The following is a 26,128-nucleotide window of genomic DNA, read 5'->3' as shown; positions in this document are numbered from 1 at the left end:
TTTGTTGAATATACATTGAATTCTTGACTGTATCCCCCACCCTTCTCTTCATCCCTGTATTCCTCTCCCCTTGTACCTACCCTACCCCTTCCAAGTACCCATTTGCTGGTGTTTAATTTATGGAACTTTAACTTTCTAAAGAATTATACTATATGAGTTCTCTCTAGAATCTTCCTTGTTTCACTTACACTTGCACACCACCCAACATATTTAGTTCCACATCTATAAGCTAAATTTAGATCCACATATGAGGGAAAACATTCTCTCCAGGCCTGACTTACTTCACTTAACATAATTTTTCCAGGTTGTGATGCATCAATTTTCCTACCCATGCTGTGTCCACATCTTTTAGAGCTGAGGAGGAGAGTTCTTGACATAAATGTGAGAGATACATGAATATTTGATTGGCCCACAAGAAGAATTGTCATCTCCGTCTTCCTTTCTTTCTTTTCTAAAATCTGAAAATGTTCTGGTTTTAGAGCAACAAATATATGAAAAAAAGTGGAATTCTTTAACACTAGTTTCCATTCAAGCTATGCACTTATCACTTAACATGCAAAATTCAATCTTATCACGAAAATAACTACTAAAGGAGTTACTAGTATAAGGATATAGCAAAAAATGAGGTCCAAATGTTATACTAACATTTGTTAGCAAATATTGCTTATTATGTTTTGGTCATCAAATCAGGAACCTTTATAAAGGATGTCCTCATCTGCATGGATAAGTGGGCCCACATGCTTGCAAGAAGCATTATAAGAAAATAACATACCAGAAAAGAGTGGTATAAAATTTACTCACAAAACTGTTCAAAAATGTCAGCAAATTGGCAGTTTTAATCCAGAAAAAATTAATTTTATTAAAGTTAATATGAAAAAAATCCATGAGTTCAACAGTAAGAAAATAAATCTTCAATTCCAAGACAATCATTGCATTAATGTAACATAAGTACTTCACTTTGTATATCAAATAGTAATACTTTATCTCAAAGGCTTTAGAAATATCTGATTCAACTAACTGTATATTTATACTTGTTCTCATTCAACACCTTACTATTACACCTAAAACAGTTCTTCCTTCAAACCCTAAGCTTATTTAATACCAACACAGTTACTAATCTATTTAATTCTACTCTCCATTTAGTTTGAATAACATGCTGGTCTTAATTTAGAAATGAAGTTTTGTACTTATTATCTTCTCCTAACTAAATGCATCTCCTAGTTACATTATTAATAAACAATTTCTTTTACTTTAACAATTTATTCCAATGGGCAGATTCTTATTTTGAACTTTTTTTTTTGAAAAATCAAGACTGAGCCTTTGAAAGAGATTTATAGGGAATAAGCTAGTAGGTGTTTTCGGGATTGTTCCATGCAGCAATTGTCAATATCTGATACTGAGATAATAAGTATCAAGTGATAAGATGGCAGAGAGGAGCACAGTTTGTGGTCAAAATAAACTTGAAAAATCTTTTAAGTTAGAGAGTTCTTTGCTGTAAGTCTTTTAAAAAGTCTTTTCTGAGCCTTTAGTGGGTTTTTATTCTTGGCAAATACTTTAGGCAATATAGGCTTAAGTGTACTGATCACAGGACACATGAGGAAAGAAGGGAGATGTTGACGTGACTATGACAGCGAATGACTTGTTTGCAAACTGACAACATCACTCAAGCCAGGAGAAATAAAAATCAGATGTGAGGAAAAATATCCTACTTCAGGTGCATAACTGAAGGGAAAGAAAGAAGAATGTGCAGGTCCATTTTACTGCATTATAAATGAATGTTATTCTTGACTTCCTGGGAAATTTGCCTCACCAAATTGATATGGTCTCCTTCCCCATCAAAGTAGAAGGACCTGGGTTCTTGTTTGGCAATATGTCTCCTCAGCATCTAGAAAGTCTGTTAGAGAATGAGTACTCAAAAATTGTGTATGCATTAGGATGTCATAAATAAGTAGTAGTGGAACTATAATAACAGAAATTACAATTTTAATAGATGGTTTCTGTGTAGAAACAAAAACTTCCAGGTGTTTCCAAATCCTGAATCAATTTTGAAAGATTAGACTTAAGGGGATTTCCACAGGAAACCTTTACACAGTGTTGGCAATCTGCCCATGCACATGAAGGATGGTTATTAATGGGCAAACAATAAAATTGGAAAGAAGTTTGACAGTCCTTTGCACAGTATCTTCTTGCTATTAGAGAATGTTTATGATAAGCTTAACCTTAAAACATGGGCTTTATATCAATGCTACATACTGACAGCAGAGTTTTCAATGAACTAACTGCATTACTCCTAAAAATAAAAAAGGTGACAATATCCCATTATATAAAGAGAAAGAGTAAAGCAGATCAAATAAATGATTGGCCCAAGGACACATAATTCTTTTATGCAAGAGCAAGGATTAGAAACTAGACTTTACAATTTCTATCAGTTATAACACATGAAAGAACAAATACTAATCTAGTTTAAGAAATTCTCTAATGTCCCTCCCCCATGGTATAACCCCTGCTTTCACTGTATTTGAGGTTGGTATAATTTGTGGAGGGGAAGGGAAAAAACAAATCGTTTAAATAGGGATACAGGTGGACCCATTGCAGCAATGAGAAGTACAAGTTGTCATGTCGAAAACAAACTTTACAACTTTGGTGGGGTGGGGGGAGGGTTGGATGGGGGGGCGGGGGAGGCTGGGAAGGGATGTGAAGGGTAAACAAAGGAGAAGGCTGCAATGCTTGATAAGAAATGTACTCATTATCTTGCCCATGTAATTGTAACCCCTCTGTACAGTATTTTCACTATATATATATATATATGTATATATATATATATATATAAATGAAAAAAATAAAAGAATGGCGATTGAGAAATCTTACAAAAAAATTCTCTGAATTGTAATGGGATGGAACCTTAAAAAAAATCTTCCAGTTTTAAAAAAGTCGACATGACTAAATTCTCCTAAAATAATAAAACAATCATAAGACCACGTAAAAGCCATCTAAAAAGCTGGATAAAGGGAAGATCAAAGATGCTTATGTAAGGGACAAGATATAAGCCAAGTTTCAGAATTCAAAGCTTTTGTGAGCTCTAATCATTTTGCTGGCATTCATAAAATCTTAAACATCCTCTTTCTACTTTTTGATGTATAATATCTAATCAATTGTAATGGAATATAAGTGGATAGTACTTGTAATGGCCCCTTGCTTGAAAGTGAAAACCATGGCAAATGTGCAGCACTGTCACCCAGAGAGAAAGAGAGCCTTTCCTTGTGTCCCAGATGCCTTTAGAAAAGAACAGACTTGTATAAAGGAACCATTTTTATTCTTTTCCAACCAAGTTAATTGCAAGAAAAGGATGTTTCTCTTTTTCTCTATAAAGTAAAAAGCAAGGTCTATATATTTTTGGTATAATATAGACACATAGGTCTCCTTTCAATGGATTTAAACATTTCATTAAATATATATAATAAATAAAAGCATGAAATACATACAAAAGGAACAGGAACCCATTGTAGGAGGAGCATTTTATCATTTATTGGGACCTTGATGCAGGCAAGGTTAAAACTTCATTATTGACCTACTTTATATGCTACTGTAAACCAGCTCAGAGAGTTGGAATTGATACTCCATGCTATTAAAAATGTGTAAGTCCTTTAGAATCATACATCATGACAGATAAAAAGAGCAACAAATGTCTACAGACTACTTAGCTAGTGAATGGTACGCTTTAACAAAAATCAAAGAAAGAATTTTTTCCCCAGGGTAGGCTAATGCAAACATTTTCTTGATTATTTTCTGCTATATACTTATGATTAAATATATATGAGAAACTCAAGCTTGATAGCCTTCAAACAGTTAAATAACAAACTCTTACTGAGAAAACATTTTGTAGTAACCAAAAAGAGCTATTACTTCCAAATTCTATACATGGGTGGAGAAGAGCTTTTGATGGAAAGAAATGGGGACAGACAGAAGGAAGAACATATGAGTGATGTTACGAGTTATATACAGTAGCACTCAGACTAGGAAGTATTCATCTTCTGCCTTTAAACTCCAGCCAAACCATAAAAACACCTGTTATTGAAGCCCCAGACATTTTTCCTTAGAGAACACTAAGTTTGTGTACAGAACAAAAAGACTCGTATCTCTTAAATTTTCTTCTTTGAAACAAAAATGCAACAACATTTGGTAGTGGCATCAAAATAGTTTCTATCCAGCTAGTAGTTTAGATAGAAAAGAAAGCATCCATATTTATATGCATGAGCACTGACTATTACTGTAAAGGATGTCCCTTTTGTCATAAAGAAGTTCCCTTATTTGCAATAACTAATATATATCTGGGACAAGTAGAAAAGGTCAAAAGCTACATACATATGACCAGATAAGATGAAGTTAAGTGAAATGAACCCCAAGATAGGGACACAAGTGGTTTTGTCTTTCTTGCTATTGTTTCTAACGTATTTATAAGGTACCATGTGATTTTTTTGTTGCTTTGTATGTCCCTCCCCCACAGTATAACCTATTTTTTCACTGTATTTGATGGTATAATTTGGGGAGGGGAAGGGAAAAAACAAAAATGTGAAAATAGGGATACAGGTTGACCCATTGTAACAATGAGATGTACAAGACACTATGTTGAAAAATGAACTTTACAATTTAGGCGTGGGCGGGTAGTGTAGTTGTGGAGGTAGGAGGGAAGGGATGGTAGGGAGAAAACAAAGGAGGAAGCAACAATGCTTGATAAGAAATGTACACATTACCTTGCTCATGTAACTGTAACCCCTCTGTACAGTTATTTTCACAATAAAAAAAACTTATTTTAAAAAAATCACTGGTTCCTAATATCCTATGATGGAATTAAGAATGAGAAGATTGAGGTAAGGAAGAAGATTGATGTGGAAGGAAATTAGGGAAATGGGGCATTCCCTGTGAAGAAGATATTTGTACTCTGATCCCTTTCTGTCTCTTCCTTTTCCTCCTGTAGCCATGGACTCTCATTGGACCACCATGGGTTCAAAGCAACAAGATCAAGGCACCAGAGACTGAGCTTCCTGCAACTTAGTCACAATAAACTTTTCCTTCTTAGAAAGCTGACTAACATGATAATACCAAACATAAGATTATTTCTTTTGCACATCATGTATAACTTCATACCTATATGTAGTATTCCGTAATGGGCATTCAGTGCATCTAAGTTAATCACTGTTAGTTCTTATAAAAGCTTCTTAACAAGAAAAAATAATCATTTCTGTCAAGATTTTTGTCTTGTTTTGTTCGGGGAAGTACTGAGATTTGAACTCAGGGCCTCACTTTTGCTAAGCAGATGTTCTACCACTTAAGCCACTCTGCAAGACTCAAGATTTTTTTAAGGAGGTTATTACTATAGAAAGTCTAAACCTAGCAAATACTGTTATTTTCATCCTATTATCCTTACTGAACAACTTTATAAGTATATAAGAGAATGATGTCTAAACAAATTCTCCTTTACTTGAGTGACTTTGTGCCAATCCAAAGCATGACTCAATTAAGTAACTTATTGACCAATGGTCACTATGGAAAGATCACTTGTAATTGATACTTTTCTTACCAGAAGAAAGGAAGATAATTATACTGGTTTTGTTATTGTCAATACAAGTAATAATGTCTCAAATTATAGCAAGTTATGTTTTGTAAAGTATTTTCAACTACCTGGTCCTTTTTAACTTCAGCAACATTTCTGTTCATTGTCTTCATTTTTCAGCTGTGAAAATGAAATCACTATTTGCATCACAGGATGAGAAAAATGGCATATAAGGAAAAATCTAACTTTTGTATTCTCTACCCCACTAAATAACTTCATCATAAGTATTGTGGCTTCTTCTTTTTCTATGAAGTCAAGGAGTGATATTTGAGCTCATATTTGAGCAATTCCAGGAATGTGTGTAAGCTTTCCTACAGAAACCTATACTATATTCCAAAACCCTCATTTTTAGAAAGAACATTTCCTCAAGGTTAAGTTGACCTTCTATTACATCATTTATTACTTTTCCTACATGTTTCTTTAAATAGTGTGCAAAATAAAAAAATTCCATTTCAACTGGATGACTTTTAACTTAGTCTCTGGTTTTACCTGTTTAATGAAAATTAGTATGTTCTAAAATACTCAGAGTAGGGGCTGGGAAGGTGGCTCAGTGGTAGAGTGCTTGCCTTGCATGCATGAGGCCCTGGGTTCGATTGCTCAGCACCACATAAGCAAAAAGAAAAACTCCGGAACTGGCGCTGTGGCTCAAGGGGTAGAGCGCTAGCCTTGAGCTGAAGAGCTGAGGGAAAGCGTCCAGGCCCAGAGTTCAAGCCCCACGACCGGACCCCCCCAAAAAAAAATACTCAGTATACACTTTATAACATTCTTATCTTCATGATTTTCCTAACTCTGGAAATAAATTAGCTGTCAAAGACTTTGTTTCTTGTGTCTTATATATCATATGATATTGTATTTTTATATTTATTTATCTATCTTATAAATTATACACTTCTTAAAGGGAGGTACCATGACTAGTTTTTTCTTGATTTCTGAGACCTCTCTGAATCTCCAAACATGAAGGCTTTAAAAATTGTACAGAATTAGTTAGCTAAGTTATTAGTTGAATTAAATGCTAAGCAGTATCAAACAGCTGATTTTAAACAGTAGAAATTCAGTTTCTAATGTGAAATAGTTGACAGTTCAACATGATCCATTATTCAGTAGATGCTGTGGTATATGTAATAAAATGCCATGGACCAGTTGTGTCAAACTGTCTCTGAGGGAAGACGGTAGGAGATTGAGGAAAACATGCGTGCATGTGCGTGCACGCACACACACACACACACACACACACACACACACACACATGCGTGCACACACCTCTTAGAGAAAGCTGGGACCAGGTGGACTGTCAGCACCCAGAAATATGAGAGACTGAAGCAGCCAAGTCTGGCTTAGTGATGTTTTCATAAAGGAGGAAAGGGACAGATCAAGATGTTTATAAAAAGTTACATTCAGCAAGCAATGGAAGCTTTGGCAATAGAGGAAACAAAGGGCCCATGATTAGAGCTAGCTGAGCTCAATGTCTAGCTTCAAGGTTAAGATGAGAGAGGCATCCTTTTTCTGTGCCTCATGGCTTATCAGTTGATACTTCAGGCCATGGGCAGAGAAGACAAGTCTCAGGACTGTTTCCCCAAGAGTTCACAACTCTGGCTCACAACAATAATGGTAGGTTCTAAAAACTTTTCACATAAAAGGAGATAACGAATTCCTTTTTAATTTCAATTTGTAACCATATGTTTGCTTCCATATGACTCAGAAGAGAATAACCCTATAGGTTGGAACTATATTATGGTGGTCATGGGTATCACAAAAAGACATCTGGATTTTTGCCCACCAAAAATGATGCCCAGCCATAGTACTTAAACAGAAAAGCTATATGATCATGTCTGTAGTTTACAGTTTAAGAAGCATACTGTGGCTCCAGCTGTGCTAAAGAAAGATGATGAGCTACAGGGCAAGATGTTCTGAAGAAGTTTAGGTGAAAATAATTTGAATATCACAGAGGAGATGGGGCACATTCAGAGACCTTCTTGAGTCTTCCACCGACACTAAGAAGATCATTAAACAGACAGAAGGACATTATTATTGTTGTTGTTAGGTTCCTATCCTTACTCAGCTTTCAGTCTTGTTTGGCAGAAATAAAGCAATTTAATAACAAGGTACATTCAGTTACAAACAGGACCATCTTCACAGTCATCTGGTCAGTGCAGGTTCACACAGGGTTATATGCTCAGAAGACTCAAACTCTTGAATTTAATTTCCTCCAGTTGTTCTCTTAAATGCTTAACCACTTTATCTTTAAATGTATGATTTTTAAGGAAAATCCAATTAAACAATTGAAGCTTGCATCAGAGGCTTTGGAACCTTAGCTCATATACAATCCTGAGTTTTACTACTTCCCTGATCTCTCCAAAGATGTTCTTTGTGGCCTGTCTTTTATCCTAATGTTCTGGACTCACCTTGCCTCTTCCCTAAACCAAATCCTGTCACGCTCTAGGGAGTAGAACCATATCTGGGCAGAAAGTCTGTGTTATACATGCTGGCCTCCAAGAGGCGCCATACATAGGCATGAGCATGTACATCTGCTGGCAAGAAGGTAGAAGCAGCAAGCGTGCCTGCTTTGGGCCTGGCAGAACCATAGCAGATTAGATACCCAACATGGAGGACGATTCACATGTACACTCCATCAAGTAAGTCTACGAGAGATGGTAATTCACTGATGCTCACCTGTCCACCCCGAGTTGAAGAAGTATTCTATAAGGTGAGGAAGATGGCTTCCTCTTCCATAGCCAGAGCCGTGCCCTCCATTTTGCAGTACTATCTGGAAATAGTATGCATTGGCTTTGGTTGAAGTTGGGAACACTTTATAGGTCTACAACTCACAGAAAGTTTGGAAGCTTAGTATAACCTAATCGGAGCCTACAACAAAATAAGTAAGAGAAAAAACTTCCAGAAAAAAAAATGACGTGTAGACCCAGGGTCAAATAACCACAGAAAATGTGAGTAACATGAGGAGAGAGGAAAAGTGTGCGAAAACAGGGCATGTCACAACCACAGTGCAGTAGTCACTTGGAAAGAGCTTGAGTGGTAACATTTATAAAAGGCTTGTTTTCTACTATTTGGCTCCCTCATAACTAGTCTGTGCCTGGTCATCCATTTGTGACCTTTAAGTCAAAGTTGTAATAGTCATCTCTGCTCCATGTCAGTTGGTTGGTGTGAGTCCATCATTCTACCATTGTTTAACTTAGATCCTGGTGTTCGTTGCTTGTGAATATGGTGGGCAGGAACATTTTCCCCTCAGACCTTTGCAGGTTACAGCTTCCGAAGAAAAGGGCTCATGATGAATCAGAATGACCACAAAGCCTTCTTTGCCAGGATCTACTGGGAGAAATACCAAAGATATTTCACACAGACTGTCCCTGGTAATTTGTACTATGCAAAAACTAGATAAATAGACCCCGAGAGAATACCAAGAGTCTCTCAGGCAAAGCCAACACATTTTTTAGAATTAGCATGAAATAGATTTTCTTTTCCTTAGTACGTTTTTAAAATCACATTGACATTTAGTTTATTAGAGCTAAGTTTACAAGACCAGTTCCTGAAGAGCTTTTACCTAAGTCAGTTGCCACTTTATACAGATAAGATGAGAAAATGCTAAGGAAGTATGGTTGTCTCCCCAAAACTTATTCAAAATAAAATCACATCATTTCTTCACAATCCTAGTTAGCTACAGGCTTTCAGGGAAAGAAGTATGCTCAACATAGATATTTAATCTAAGCTAAAATGTTTTATTTTCTTTATGCAAATGTGATTTTATCTTCTTGATATCTTCTTTTCTGAAAGATTGAAAGAACATACATTGATAAATTCCTAGGAAAATCATTGAAAAAATAATAAAGCATTTGTGGACAAATAATGGGGGAAAGTACATGCATATGAAAGCTTGTATAGTAGAATCCAATAATTGCCAATGATGTAGGATCCAATAGTGACATAGAAAAAGGGGAGAAAACTTATATTTAACTTTTAACATATCTAAGACAAGCTGGATACAGGTATTTCAAGTTGTCTTGCACACTACTTGGTGAGATAGGATTGCTATTCTCTAATTGTTACCTAGAGTACTTGAGCTCCATAGGGTTCAAGAAATGCTCCCAATTCCATTTAAGTTTAGTGGAGAGCTCAGATGCTTCTCATGGAAAAATTTGTTGTTTTTTCTTATGGTAAGAAAGTGACAACTAAAGAAGACTTCTGTGGCTGAGGTATAATTAACAAGAATAAATTTATGTTATTTATTAATAATTTCAGTACTTCAATAATGGTACTTGAAAGTAGGGTAGACATGGAGAAAGGAAATAGGGCAGTGAGTCCAGAGGTTTGAAGCCAAGTGTATCCTCTTAGAGATGAGGGAAAAATGGAAGTATTGCTTGTAAGCAAGATCATGTGGAATTTCATGTTAAAAAAAAAGTGAAACATCAATAACAACAATACCAAAACATAGCCCATAAGCATGAAAGTGCTAAATCTAAAATTGGCCTGGTGACTTCTAAGTCCAAACTTCCTTCCCCCAACAAAGCAAGAACTATAGCATATTTACTGTAAATGAAAAGCTAAAGGAATAGAGAAGAAAGTATCCAATAGTCTGAAATTCAACACAATACAAAAACAAACAAATACATTTTATGTCTGTTTACAACTTACTGTATTCTGGTGATAAAGAGAAGCCCTGGGAAGAAAATCACAGCAGGGGAAGAGAGCTGGGAGTTGAAAGAGAGCTTCCTGGAATCAAGCAAAACATATATGGGTTATGTTATGCCAGAGCATTCTCTCCATTTAAGTTATAGGCTGATGTGGTACCCTGACTGTTAAAGGTACTGTGTAAATTCTGTTAACTTATTCCATAAACATAATAAATACAGGGAGAACAAGATTCATTTTAGAAAAAGGAACAAGAGGGAAATTTACTCTTACATAGGTGGGAGCTTCATTCTTCTCAGAAATTCATAATGGGAGAAGGCTTGCCAATCACATAAATGTAAATGTCCAAAGATATATGAGCATTGAAGAGGAAGATATATGATCATATGTGTGATTTCCTCAGTGAGAGGAAATAACCAGATTTATGAATATACTTTGCTCCATCCTCATCCATAAGAAAAATTTGAAAAGGAAATATTATTTGGAGTCGTGACCTATCTCCTACATATGCTGAAAATGATTAAACAAAGACTTTAAAAAAATATAGTAAAAATTGTATAAGGGAATTTTTTCCCTTGTTTCTGATGGGGGAAGGAAACAGATTAATATAATATGTGGACACAGTTAATTACAAACAAAGCCAAGAATACAGGTATGAAGACATTTAATGACTCCTTCCTGGATGAATTTTGTAAGTTAATATGCTTTCTCCAGGTTTCAGCATCCTTATCTGCAAGATGAGAGGATTAAATTAAATGGTCTCTAAGGTTATTTCCAATTTTTAAAAATCTATTTAGATAAACAGAGTAGCAGCCTGTAATGTTCTTTACAAAAAAAGAAATAGCCCAGTGAGGTTGACAAGGTCTATGTAAAAGAATTATTGTTGTGCTATATAAAGAACAAGATTCTTCCTTTTTTAATAAGACTGGAGTAATGAATGAAATTAATTTTCACAAAGGTTGGAAATGTGGCATACGTATATAGAGATGAGTAAATTGCTGTTATAATAGGGATGATTTAAATTACAAGGATGATGAGGAAGAAGGAATAGTTTTGTCTTTTCAAGATGTCAAAGCTTAAGTGAACATATTTTTAAGAAGAAAATAAAAGTCTCAAGGCAAAGAATAAATTTACTTCTCTGGTAGAAACACTGTCAATTGCATAATCCAATACCTAGGATCTTTTCATTAACCAAATTCCTATTATATTTACATAACAAATAAAATATTATACCTCTCCTTGGTCTCTGTAGCAAAATGAGACTATTTGAAAATCCTGGCCAAAGAAATGTAAAGTTACTATTTTTTAATAATTTTCAAAAAAAACAACTAATTAAAAGAAGCCAATAAATTCAACATAGAGAAATGTTCTTTTATTTATTTCTACCTTGTTGCATTGACACAGAAGTAATGGCTGGAGCTACAGCAGCCCTTTTAGATTATAGGTAACCTAAAAGATGCAAGCTTCATGGTAAATCTGGATCAGTAGACACAAAATACACTGGATCCTTGATGACATCTTGGTACCACCAGTGTAGTTTTAATATTTAAACTTTTGTTTTACATGAAAGAGAAACAAATTTCTGATTTGACTAAACCATTGTCATTTCTGACATTGTTTCCTTTTTCTTTCTTTATTTTTTTTTTCTTGTTGGTCACCAGGCTTAAACTCAGGACCTGGGCACTGTCCTTGTGCTCTTTTGCTAAAGGCTAGCACATTTTGAGCCACAGATCCACTTGCTTTTGAGAAATTAATTGGAGATAAGAGTCTCACAGGGCTTTTCTGCCAGTGCTGGCTTCAAGCCATGATCCTCAGATCTCAGCCTCCTGGATAGCTAGGATCATAGGTATGAGCTACCAGGGCCCAGCTTTCATTATTTCTTTTCTTGTTTTTGTTCTTTGGTTGGTCTGGTTTGTTTTGCAAACCATGCTTTAACAAATGGATTGAGTTTGGGAAAGTAAGGAAGTAACAGAAACTAAAATTACAATATTGGATTGGAGACAGACGTAGGTAGGGGCATAATAACTCAAGCCATGAAAGCTGAAAATTTTGCAAGCTTCATTATACAGTTAAAAAACATTTAGTCAAATCATTGTGTATTATGCACTGGAAAACAAACATATGCTGACAATTTTTATATGGACTAATGGTAAAAAAAAAAAAAAACATGTAAGATATTGGCATATGTTCTTAGTAAAATACAAAAGAAACAAAAAAAGATGAATTCCTTGTGGAACTACCAGCAGGTCAGTCTGAGAGATGCTGGAAAGCCATGCATCTTTGCTAAGAGAGGCACTCTTTGCCTGTAACCTGCAATCTCAGATGAATGAGAGTCTGATAATTTAAAAACTTTCAGGGTTGAAAAAGGCCAACTGCTTATCTCTCAAATTGAAACAGTTAAAGGAAGTGTCTGAAAATTCTAGTCTTGGCAATAAATATGACTGGTACCATATCATACAAAAGTTGTTAGCCTGTTGGCAAAGATCGCGCATTATTTCAGATGTCCTCAATACAGCAGACAGCAGGCTGAAAATTATTTGGATGCTCTGAACACAGAGGTCTATTAATAAAAGACCAGAGTCTTCAAACTTAAAAAAAATCCCATTTATCCAAGATTTTTGGCTCTGTTTACTCACATTTGGAAATGACCAAAAAGCAAGTTTGATGAAAGCCTACCACAGTTTGAAGAGATGAATACTGTTCAAAAACAATTGACTGGATATGAATGGAGAGTGAACTCATGTTCACAGGAAGTAGTTTGCAACATATGTGTGGTTTTTAGAGAAGCAAATGTTCCCAAAGTTCTTCCCAGATATAGCCAAAGGGAAGAACAGGAAAGAAGTTCCTTCTAAACTCCAGTCAGAGGCCACCAGAAAATGGATTTTATTTATTTATTTTTTTGTCTGTCATGGGGCTTGATCTCTGGGCCTAAGCGCTGCCCCTCAGCTCTTCAACTCAAGGTGAGCACTCTACCACTTGAGCTACAGTGCCACTTCCTGGAATTTTTAATTTTTAAAAATCAAATCTTCTGGGGCTGGGAAAGTGGCTCAGTGGTAGAGCACTTGCCTTGCATGCCAGAGGCCCTGGGTTCGATTCCTCAGCACCACATAAGCAAAAAGAAAAAAGCCGGAAGTGGTACTGTGGCTCAAGTGGTAGAGCGCTAGCCTTGAGCTGAAGAGCTGAGGGACAGCGCCCAGGCCCAGAGTTCAGGCCCCATGACTGGACCAAAAAAAAAAAAGGAAATGGAAAGACTTGAAAAAATTATGTTAAGTGAAATATGCCAGGCCCAAAGAAACATAGGTCCCATGGTTTCTTTTATCTGTAATAACTAATAAATGTCTAGGACAAGCAGAAAAGGTCAAAAGCTATATACATATGACCGTATAAGATGACGCTAAGTGAAATGAACCCCAAGATAGGGACACAAGTGGTTTTATCTTCCTTGATGTTATTATTTTTAAATATATTTTTTTATTGTGAAGATAATGTACAGAGGGGTTACACTTACATGAGCAAGGTAATGAGTCCATTTCCTATCGATTTTACCCCCTCCTTTGTTTTTCCCCTTCCATCTCTTTCCTCCTCACCTCCCCATTGATGTTGTTTTTAATGTACTTATAATGTGCTATGTGATTATTTTTTGTTTCTTTTGTATGTTCTTCCCCCATGGTATAACCCCATAACCCCTGTTGTCACTGTATTTGATTCTAGTGCCCAGCATCTTGTATATACATTTTTCTGATTCGGGGAGGGGACAAGAAATAATAAAATGCTGAAATAAGGATATAGGTAACAATTGGGAAGGTGGCTCGGTGATAGAGCGCTTGCCTTGCATGCATGAGGCCCTTTGAGCATTGTAACAATGAGATGTACAAGATACTAAGTGGAAAACAAACTTTACAATTTTGGTGTTTGGGGGAGGGAGGAGTTGGGAAGGAGAAGAGGGAAGGGAGGGTAGGGGCAAAACAAAGGAGAGGGTAAAAATCCTCAACATGATATGTACTCATTACCTTACTCATGTAATTGTAACCCCTCTGTACAGTATCTTTACTATAAATATATATATATATATATAAAGAAAAATGTATATAGCCATAGGGTATCCACTAGCAGCTGATAGATTGTGTGATGGTAGATTGTATCACTTTGCTCAATTCTTCACTCTTTCCTAAGCAGTACAGCATAGGAAATGAGTATCTCAACTCCCTTAAATAATCAAATATTAGAGAGGCCACAACCAGAGGCCTAAAATATGCCTATGTGTGCCTCTTGTTATTCATAATCAGAACATTCTCAGTAATTCTAATTTAAAAAGATTGAGGAAACATGGTCCAGATGTAACAAGGGCTAGACCAAGATTCACTTAGCCAACACTCAGCTTAAAGCAAAACTGTGCCTTCTGACAGTATTACTAAGGGAACTTGGTGCTTGTTATTTGGAGACTGTTTATTTGGAGACTGTTTATTCTGTAGCACTGTGATCAGTAGCTGCTACAGACCCAAATCAAAATGAGGATGATTCCATTAGAAGACATAGTTACTAAAGAGATGGAAAGCACACAGTGAGAAAACTGCAAATGTCCCTTGACAATTCAAAACCAACAAAAGAGAAGAAAAGCATAAAGCTTTAGAAATCTCCTAGCTAGGAAGACTAAAAAACTGGATGAAAATGAACGGTCATAACACTCAATGTACATATGTGAAAAAGGAAGTGGGAAATCTGATATGAACCTGGCAGAGGGAAATGGAGAAATATGGAAGGGGTGGCTCTGGTCAAGATGCACTGGACACATAAATATACATGTTAAATTGAAATCTCCTAGTACATCATTGGAAGATTTTTTAAAACAATGAATGCTAAATCAAAAGAATTCTGCAAGAGGAATGGTAAATGATTAAAGAGGTTTTTGTTTTGTTTTGTTTTTTTGTCCTAGGGAACTATTTTGAAATAAGTTGAACTACAAAGTTGTAGAAAAGGGTAGAAAAGTCCACTAGACTCTTATCTCCAATTATCCAATCAGAAAAACGCCATGTCTCAAGAGGTATAGAACCAGCCTTAAGCTCAAAGAGGCTCAGGGACAGTGCTCAGGTCCTGAATTTAAGCCCCATGACTAGCATTTTTTTTTTCAGTTGTGGGGTTTGAACTCTGGGCCTGGGCAATGTCCCTCAGTTCTTCAGCTCAAGACTAGCACTCTACCACTTGAGCCACACCACAACTTCCAGTTTTTCTTATTGGAGATAAGAGTCTCACGAACTTTCCTGCCTGGGCTGGCTTTGAACCATGATCCTCAGATCTCAGCCTCCTGAGTGGCTAGGATTACAGGCATGAGCCAGGGGCATCCAGGAAAAAAAAATTAAATTATGAGAAGCAGGAAAATGGACACAATGTCATGATATATTGAGCTACTTAGATTTTGATAGAACTTAAGACAATAGCAAAAAAGGTTTAGCAAAAGGAGAAATGTGTGTGTGTGTGTGTGTGTGTGTGTGTGTGTGTGTGTGTGTGTGTGTGTACATGTGCTTGTGCCAGTCCTGAAACTTGAACTCAGGGACTGTGTGCTTTTGGCTCAAGGCTATAACTGTACTACTTGACCCTCAGCTCTATTTCCAGCTTTATTTTTTTGCTGGTTAACTGAAGATAAGAGCTAATGGACTATCCTGCCCAGGACGACTTTGAATTGTGATACTCAGATCTCAGGCAGGTGGAAAAAGTGTAAATAACACTATTGCATAGGCTCAGCACAACGAAGGGGAGAAAATACCCCCACTTAACATTTCAAAAGGATACATTAAATGGAAATAAAAGATGAGGGCCTTTAGTCGGGAAAGTATTAGAGAGAGTAATTGCAAAGGCCTTCTTTCCTTCTAACAAGGAAATTGATGGATTCAAGAATAAGGATATTAAAAAAGATCTTTAAGAGTCTGCAGGAAATAGGAAAGCTAGGACAAAGCATGGATGTCAGGTAGAATATTTTATGACAAACTGCTGGCCTAAGCCAATAATTCTTAAACTCAGGAATTGTTGCTTAGTGGAAAGGTAGGAGGCTATGGAGATAAGTTAGGAAAACTACACTTCATATCTAAATAGATTTCAAACCAAACTTGAAGAAATCTAAGAGTACTAATTTTAGTATCCTGTTCTTTTTAAAACAAAGCTAGTGCCGCATTAATTTTTAAAAGCAGAAAGTTAGTCATAACTACAAAAGACTAAAGGGGAAAATGGCCTGAACAGTGAAAATATTACAGAAAAGAATTGGAAACCAAATGTTAAAAATAAAATATATAATATATAAGCAGAGTTTATGCAAGGAATAAAACTTCTGAAAAGGTACCAATAACTTAGCAGTAGGATATAAATGAAATATGCATGTATTCAAATCTTACATATACAATGTTTAATTTGAAAAATAACTGGGGAGCATATAAGAGTATATGTTAGGAAAGGTTTGTTAAAAGTGTAGAGCTCAAAACAAATAAAATTAACTAATGATTGTAAGTAAGGAATTAGTCTTGTAAGGAATAACTGTTGAACTTAACCCAACAAATATTTAACTACTACAGTGTACGAATCAGGAACACATTAGTAATGAAGGCAGACATAGACATTCAGTATTTCAAACAGGATAATGGGCTTTTGAGTGTCTTGTGAGCAGATAGGGATTTGTCATCTGTACTTTTTATAACTATGATTTTTCTATTAACAGCAACTCAAAGATTACTCCATATCAGAAGAGAGATGTTCCATTTTCCTAATATGCTTTATTACATTATTATGCGGCAATTTATTGACTCACTGGATTCGTTGAATATAATGCATTGATTATATTGAATTATTGACTGTAATGAACATTTACATTTCCCACTAATTCTTTATTATATGCAGTGTTTCTACATAATGTGCTTCATGTGTGGACTAGCAAACCTATTAAATTGCTAGAAGTGAAATTTGTCAATTGATAAGTGAATTTTTAATATTGATAAATATTGCAAATATCTCTCAAAGTAATACATTTACTTACATTTCCAACAACAGTACTTTCATTTCCTTTTTCATGTTCTCTACAAATTATCTGACCATACTGCTGTTTCATTTTTACAAAATTAGTAACTCAGAAACAGCGACCTTATACTTTAGCATTTGCCCTATGTTATTTTTCTTTTGACTTTATTCAAAGCCTTGTAAATTATAGTCACATTTCTCGTAGTTTTTATTTTGACATTATTGTATATTCGTATGCAATTTTACAGAACAATGTGGAGAGTTTCCATATATTTTTTTACCAGGTGATATTTCCTCATACCTACAGTATCACATGGCTCAGAATTTGAGTTGAAGCAAATTATCTACTATACTCAGATGTCACCAGTTTTTCACTCAGTCTTCTGTGTGTATATTTGTCCCTCAGGTATTATCTTGTGAACATCCTTCCTGTCAAGATACAGGGCAATTTCATCACAAGGATACTCCTGTTACTCTTATGTCTACAGTCCCTCCCTTTCTCTGCCTTTCCCAAAGATTTAAAAACCACAGGCCTGCTCTTTATAACTTTCTAATTTCAAATTTTTATCTAAATGTAACCAAACAATGTACAATCTTTCTTCTCAGAACAATTCTCTTGAGATCATTCTAATTAATGTTTTTCCCAATAGCTCATTCCTTTGTATTGTTCAGCAATATTCTGGAGTCCACATATTTGATAGTAGGTTTTCCATGCATACGCTGAAAAGATATTTGAGTTCCCTACAGTTTGGAGTTATTACAATTAATAAATGTAATCATGTTCAAAGTCTTATATGAACATAAAATTTTATTTCTCCATAATAAATATCCAAGACTGCAACTTTGACTGGCCATGGTGACTCATAGTGGCTCCTAGCCACTTGGGAGCCTGAGATAAAAAGGATTATGGTTTGAGGACAACTGAAGCAGAAAAAATCAGCAGTCTTCTTGTACACCCATAGGTGGACACAGTCGCATGGGCCTGCCATTCCATATGACAGAATCCTGTCCTCCTAAGTTCAGACTTCTACTTCGGTTGACACGAGCACACCACTACCCCTCACGCTATGGATGAAATCCAGTACCACTAAATGTTTCAATCTGCTCAGATTGGTAAAGAAAAAAAAAACCCCTTAATCTCCATCTCCTGAGTAGCTAGCCAACTTGTAGGCATGAGCCGTCCCCAAATACCTGGTTTCACAATTTTAAATACCTGTCCCTCTGCCAACAGGAGACAATCCTACTTACCATACTGGTATAGTTAATCTGACTTCTCAATACTATACTTTTCCTTGCTTTTAGGTATCAGGCACACAACTCAAATTTATGTACACAGTCTTAGCTCAGAATATTCTGGAAATAGTTCTAAATCTGTATACCAAATTGGCAAGAACTAACCTCTTTTAACGTTGACTTTGTGTTGATTCTTATGTTGGTTAAAAAATAAAGAGTATACGATTTCATTTATATTGGAGGAAAATAGAGTGTTTTTCCATTTGTTTAGGTCTGATAGTTTTTATCAGCATGTTGTTATTTACATAATACAGCTTTATATATGTTTTCCTAAGCATACAGGGAAGAATTTCATTTGCTTTGGAGTGATTATGTTGGATTTTGTGTATTGAATTTTGGTATTCAACTATTCACTGCTGGTATAAAAATGAATTTGATTTTTGTGTGGTGATCTTTTATCCTGAGGTGTGGCTAAACTCACAAGTCCTCCAAAGGTTTTCATTTGGCTTTTTTTCTACATTGATTTTGGTATAATATTTATGACAACGATAATAATGCAAATAACAAAAACTTGTTTCTTCCTTTTCTATCTGTTTGCTTGTGCTTTGTTTATTGTGCTGTCTACAATTTCTAATACTTAACATAGTACTTTTGACTAACATGAAAACAATAGTAAAATAAGTATGGAAATGCTTATTTTTTCTCAGTCTTAGGGGAAAATATTCAGTCTTTCATCATTAATTATGATATTAACTACAGGTTTTTGTAAATGTTCTTTACCAAATAGAAGTCATTCACTTCTACCCACTTAGTAAGATAATTTTAGTCTGGTAAGTGTGGGGCTTTGTCAAATGTAATGCCATATAAATTTATATGATCATATGTTTTTGAATATTTGACATAAATATGATGTGGGTGTCATGTTTATTTTTAATTCAGTGGAACATTTCTTCTATAGTTGTGTGTGCTGGTAAAGTCTGCATACTAAGGTTTATTACAGTTTTGAAAATCAGATTTTATTTGGAAGAGAGTTATATAACAATTTTTTATAGAATCAAAGTTTGTACATTTTTTAAATCTGACAACGGATTTGATAATTGCTTTTTGCGAGATCATTTATTTCCTTTTCAGTTTTCAGCATTATGTAGCTAATTTGTAGAGACTTATGTTCTTGGAACTTTGCATTTGTGGTTATATATTAATTTTCAATTTGTTTTTTAGTGTCAGACCTCTTTTTTTTCCTGTCATCAACTTACCTAAAGAATAACTACTTTTTGTAATTGAGTTTATCATATCAAATAAACAGAACTTTGCTTTTGGCATTGTTTCAGTTTTCTAGTAAATATTAGTTTGTTATATAAGGTTATTTACTTGACTACATCCTTGTTTACATAGTCTTTTTGTTTCATTTAGGGCTTTCACAAGTCTTTTTCATCCATTACACAGATCTTTTAAATAATCTATTTACCACTTAAGCAATATGACTATTTAGTATATTTTATTTTGAGTACTGTATCTGCACTTATGTTATAATATCAAATTGTTATAGAGTTTATCATTATAATTTATTCTTAGGTCAAATTGTTTTATCAAGTATAGTTTTACATTTTAGGTACTTTAATTTCTATATGGTTTAGAATTGGTTTTCTGTAATTTGTATAGTTTTCTGATTTTACTTTATAGTTTAAGAATGTAGGATGTATACTATATTCTTGGAATTTATTTAAGATTGTAGCATGAGACATAATCAGCCTATAACTTTCAATGGCAAGAAAAATCATTATAAATGTAAGTGTAAATTTTGATGTTTATCAAGAATAATTATTTTAACAGTTGTTTCCTCTAAACATCACTTAATGTTTATCTAATATATCTGTCAACAGTTGTTATTATATTTCTGCCTGCTGCTTATGTTTAGTTTAAATTTCAGTTTTATTTAATTAATGAGGATTCATAAAATCTTTAATTGTGGATTTAAATTTTTTCATTATTAATTGTCGCTCATCTAGTAGTTTACAATATTTTTACTTAAATCAGACTTTGCATAACTGCAACAAAATGACCTCTACTTGATTTCAAATTGAATTTGTTTACCTATAGTTTAGTATTAGCCCTTATTTAACATAAGATAAACATTATATAATTTTTTCTTGCTAATATGCTGACAATATTGAAGACTTTTTAATTTTAATGAATGATTTTATCCTATTTATTTTAGGACGGTTAGCTCCAACATCTTACTTCACTTTGAACTTTCAGGAGTTTAGTGATTTTACTTAGTTATTTAGCCATATTATTGGTGTTTGTATGCATCTTAACAATTAATATTTGGAAACCATATTCTTTGCTTTTAGAGTTTCTTATAAATAAATAAATATGTATTTATTTGTGTTATGAGATACATATATATGCATACATGATATATAATAAATATGGCATATGATACATATAAATGTATAACTGTATCATATATCTAACAAATATTAATAGTTGATTCATGAGAATACTTATATTTTAGAAAATTATACAAAAAAGTATACATATATGTCTCATATATAGATATTTTCCCCAGGGCAGCAATGTATTAGAGGGTAATGTCAGAAATGGCATCAGTGGAATAAATTAGATAGCCAGGTTGTACATTCAAGTTACCTTGGAATATTTCACAAGAAAAGGTTCTCCTAGAACTTGCTCCTTCCCTATGTTAATATAGTTTTCATAATGCCTAGTGAATGGAATCAGCAGATTTCTAGTAGTGATGTCAAGTTTATATTGCTATTTTCTATTACCAATTATCTAAAAACAATTACCAGAATTTTTTTCCAGTCTGGATAGTCTGATTGGTTTTTGTTTAGGTTGTTTTGGAGTTTGATAATGATTTGTGAGGGCTTTGTTTTGTTTTGTTTTGGTTTGGTTTTTGATATTGTGGTGGTGGTAGTCATTTTTATTTTACAGAAATGATTTCTAAGAACTTCTCATGGCTTCCTATTTTTTATCACTGTACACTTCGCAACATCTCACAAACCGAATTAGCTCTTACTGTTTCCAAGATGAGGTTACTGACATCACATTTCTAAAAGTAAAATTTACCTTTGGATAAGTCTGCATTCTCCTTGTGAACATAGAAAGAAACACCATGTACTGTTTGCTTCATTTGAATTTAACAAATTGTATGACTCTTCAGTACCATCCAAATTTCCATTTCTGCCTCTATGTTGTGTTGTGTGTTTTGATTTTAAGTTGGTTTCAAAGAAGATAGCAGAAATAGAAGATTTCAGAGATAGGTGTTTTTTTTAATCGTTCCTGTCCTCTTTAAAGCCAGAAAAAGAAAAAAATTCAACTTCTCTTGTACAATTGGAAAATAAATCCTGTTGAGTTTTTTTTTTTTTTTTTTGCATAGTCAGACTCTGAGCAAGTTCCATAAACTTTTAGGATAGATCCTGGGATAGAAACATTATTTGGGTAACTGGAACTATACAAGTTCACACTAAAAATTCTTGTTCATTCTATTACTTTCTATGTGGTTTTATTTTGTTTGTATGGTCATGCATGAATAGCCTGTTTCTGTTTAGAGCTTGTTTTTTGAACATTTCCTGTATATTTGGTTTTCAAACAAATCACTTCCACTGTACAGAAATGATATCTTGGTATTAGTGTCGGAGGAAATAGAGTATTTTTTGTGACTTCATTCCATTCAATGTTCAGTAGAATCTACTAATGCCATGCAGTTCTATTAATACTAAATGGAGCAGTGTGAAAATACTAGTTTCATATAAATTGTCAGTTCCTGGAATACATTTTGTATTGGTGTAAGTTTGCCTGGAATATCTGTTTACCCATGGACTATTAACTAGCTTCTACATCCTCCTGATAAGATGGAAATGGTACGACATTTCAACCTAACCATGGAAAATGATAGATACTGCATTGTTCACCTATAGCAGGTGGTCCCCAAGTGATCGTCCATCTTCCCTTGTGGCATCTGTTGTGAATGTAAATCATGACAGGAGCTGACAGCCTGTTACAGATGTGATCTATCATCATTGTGAGGAGCCACCATCACCCCGCACACATTCTTTGGGACATCCATGTGCAAGCGATGGATTTGGTCAAAAGATTGCAATTTCACATTCTGGAAAGCATGAACAGATGTGAATTCATAAATTAAGTATTTTTACCTGTGATCTCATCTAGATGTCTTTATGTCATCTTGCCAGAAATTCAACTGCTGAAAAATAAGATTGAGGAGATAGCTCATGTCAGATCTCACAAGACTATCCCTTTTCTGCTGATTCTGAGTCTCCAGCAGCCAATGCATAAATGAATTCATTATCATGCCACTATTTTGAGCATGTGGTCTATGCCAACCACTGTGCCAGGTTTTAAAAAATGCAACACTAATCATGGTAAACTCAGCCTTATAAAAAAGTGTCTACAAATGTGGAGTATGAGATCTCTTTGGAGCGATGATGGGAGCATAAGCAGGTCTGCTTGTTTTAGAGATCAAAGGTGGGAAGGACAACATGGAGAGCCAAGCCCCTTTTTGTGGAGAAGTGGGATGGGTTGAGCCTTAAAGACTGAGTAAGAAGTAGGTTTCATTCCATATCTTACCTGTGGTACATGATTCTGCAATGAATGAAGGGATCAAGAAAATAAGGGATACATATATACACAGTGGAATTCTATACGTCCATCAGAAAGCATGACATTGCCTCATTCATAAGGAAATGGAAAAAAATATATTTAGAGAAGCCAGCCAGATCTAAAGAAATACAGGCTTCATGGTGTCCCTCATCTGTAATAATTAGGATATGTCTAGTAGATTCTTAGCAGAGGATTATAGTAGCTAAATATCTATGTGAATATGACCATATAAAAATGATGCTTATCAAAATGAACTCCAAGATATGGAAGCAAGAGGCTTCTTTTAGTGTACTGTTTGAAATCCCCCACCCTTTGGTATCTTCCCTGTTGTCACTGTTTTTGTTTTCTGTACCCTTTTTCTTGTGTATAAGTTTATCTGATTTGGGGAAAGGAAGGGGGGAATCACAGAAATGGTGGGACAAAGGAAGAACCAATTCAACAATGATACAAACACTATGTTGGACATAAACTTTACAACCTAGGGAGGGAGTGGAAGGAGTAAACATGAGAAAATGAGGGAGGGGTAACACTGTTCACAAAGAAATATCTTCTTTACCTTATGTAACTGTGCATCCTCTGTGCATCCCCTTTACAATAACTTTTTTTTAAGTAGTAAGTTTGATAAAGAAGTTGGTCGAGGGGGCTGGGAAGGTGGCTCAGTGGTAGAGCGCTTGCCTTGCATGCCTGAGGCCCTGGGTTCGATTCCTCAGCACCACATAAGCAAAAAGAAAAAAGCCGGAAGTGGAGCTGTGGCTCAAGTGGTAGAGCGCTAGCCTTGAGTTGAAAAGCTGAGGGACAGCGCCCAGGCCCAGAGTTCAGGCTCCACGACCGAACCCCCCCCCCCCAAAAAAAAGAAGTTGGTCGGGGGTAGTGGGAATGGTATTTTTTGTATTGGGGAATGAGCAAAAGCAGAAAGGCAAGAAAGACTTTAGAATGTGTACTTTATTATTGTCCAATAGTATTCCTTGGATCAATACATTATTATCTGCCTACTAGTTGGCTAGTTAATGCTCATTTTTGTTTTTCTTATTAAGAATGCTTTGCATATACATCTATTTTATTTTCTATTGTGGTGATGCTTGAGGATAGAATGCTTGCATCATATGGAAAAGTCATGTTTAACTATGTAAGAAATTGTTGAGCCATTTCCCTAAAGTTACTACACCAGGTCACATTCTCACCAGCATTGTGTGAAAGCTTGTTTCTTCTGAAGAGTTTTAATTAAGGGAGGATGTAACAGGATGTGTGTTTGAAGTAAATCAATCTGATAACTATTAAAAATGAGATGAAATAAGGTCATGATTTAGCTAGCTGTGACAATTATCAAGGTGGTGCTACCAAGACCTCTCATTAGATGAGTGGTAGTAATTGGACTGGAGAGAAGACACATCCTAGTGGAAGAAAAATGTTACTGATAAGGAAAGGTCATTTTCTTCCATCACGTTTGCAGTTTGGGAATGTAATTCCAACATGTGGAGACACAGCTGGTACATGCCCAATCAGCCAAATTAGCTAAGAAAAACAGGTTTCAGGAATTTAACTTACCCTGCTTCCATGTGAAGTGTCCAGTATTAACAAATGAAACTCCACACTTTCCAATCATGTTTATATGTAACTGGACCATTTTTTAAAATGATTTGTCACTGGCATGCTGGGAACACTGTTGCAAATGCCCTTGGTTGTTATTTTCCAATTTAGGAATATGTTCATTTGGTTTTAAATGTAAGTATAGAAATATCACTGTGTTACAATGAGTTCATAACTACAATGTATTTGGAAACTCTACCTGTTAAGAATCTATTATTTATAGCGTTAGGCAGTGTTACATTGTGTGGTCCTCAAGTATTATTCATTGCATCTTGCTATTACATTAGGATCCACTAAATTAATTTTCAGTGAAAATATATTTTACGATACCCAGAAGCCCTATCAACAACTCATTTCAATGTTTCTATCCAGATAGCCACAAAACATTGCTGTAATATGAATATGAATGTAAGTTGAAGTGCTAAAGACAATATGATGTTGGGATTCACATATCGTTTGTGGGTGAAACAGATAGCAAAATATGACTGCCTTTTAAAACCAGGTAAGATGAAAGTTGAAATACTAATATTGTGGTATATACAGTATATGTAACTTAAAAAGCAGCATATAGAAAGCAAACATGAACAATAGAGAAAGTTAAGCCATACTTATTTCATATTTGGTCTTGGAATAAAAGGCACTAATTTCACTAGAAAACTAACCTCAGATATTATAATAAATGCACAAATGAATGATCTGATTTTCAAAAATATTTCTAACAACTTTTAAACTATTAATACTTAAAAATAACTAATACAGATGACAGTCTACTAATAACAGTTATGAATAATCTTAAATGTCTTAAGATATAATTTTATCCTTAGTGACTGAGCTTCATGGAAATAAGAGATGTTTAAGTTGAACAAATGTATACAACCCAAAGTAAACTAATTTTCAAAAATGAATAAAGAAAGAAATGATACTTTTTAAATAAGGTGGCTACACTATTTTCCATGGAAGATTTATTTTTATTACTATTGTCCTGATGATCCATTCAGTTTAGCAGTTTTTCTTTTATTGTAAGATATGATTATTATTAGTGAAATTAAGACCAGATAGATTTGGTAAGCTTCTTCAAAGTCTGTCTTTGCATGGTCTTAACTAGCAGTGTAGGAGACAAATACTAAGAATGGAGTTCTTGCTTCAAATGCTAATTTGTTTCAGGGAAACCAGCAATAACTGGTTTTCTTCACATTTCAGACTCAGATATGAAGTCCATTTATCAAAACTTTTATTTAAATGTTTATTCATCACGAAGAAAAAGCCCTTTAAATTAACAGGCTACTTAAGCTCTTGTCCAAGTAGTTTATAAGAGCTATTGAGATATCTTATTTGTACTTTAGTGAGCTTAAATTTTAAGCTGTCATAAAGCACCTTTTGTATTATATCTGACATATAAGAAAATGCCAAAAT

The sequence above is a fragment of the Dipodomys spectabilis genome, unplaced genomic scaffold (assembly GCF_019054845.1).
Source record: "Dipodomys spectabilis isolate Male_0828 unplaced genomic scaffold, ASM1905484v1 ptg000002l, whole genome shotgun sequence".
Classification (NCBI taxonomy): domain Eukaryota; kingdom Metazoa; phylum Chordata; class Mammalia; order Rodentia; family Heteromyidae; genus Dipodomys; species Dipodomys spectabilis.
This window is presented reverse-complemented; position numbering follows the sequence as displayed.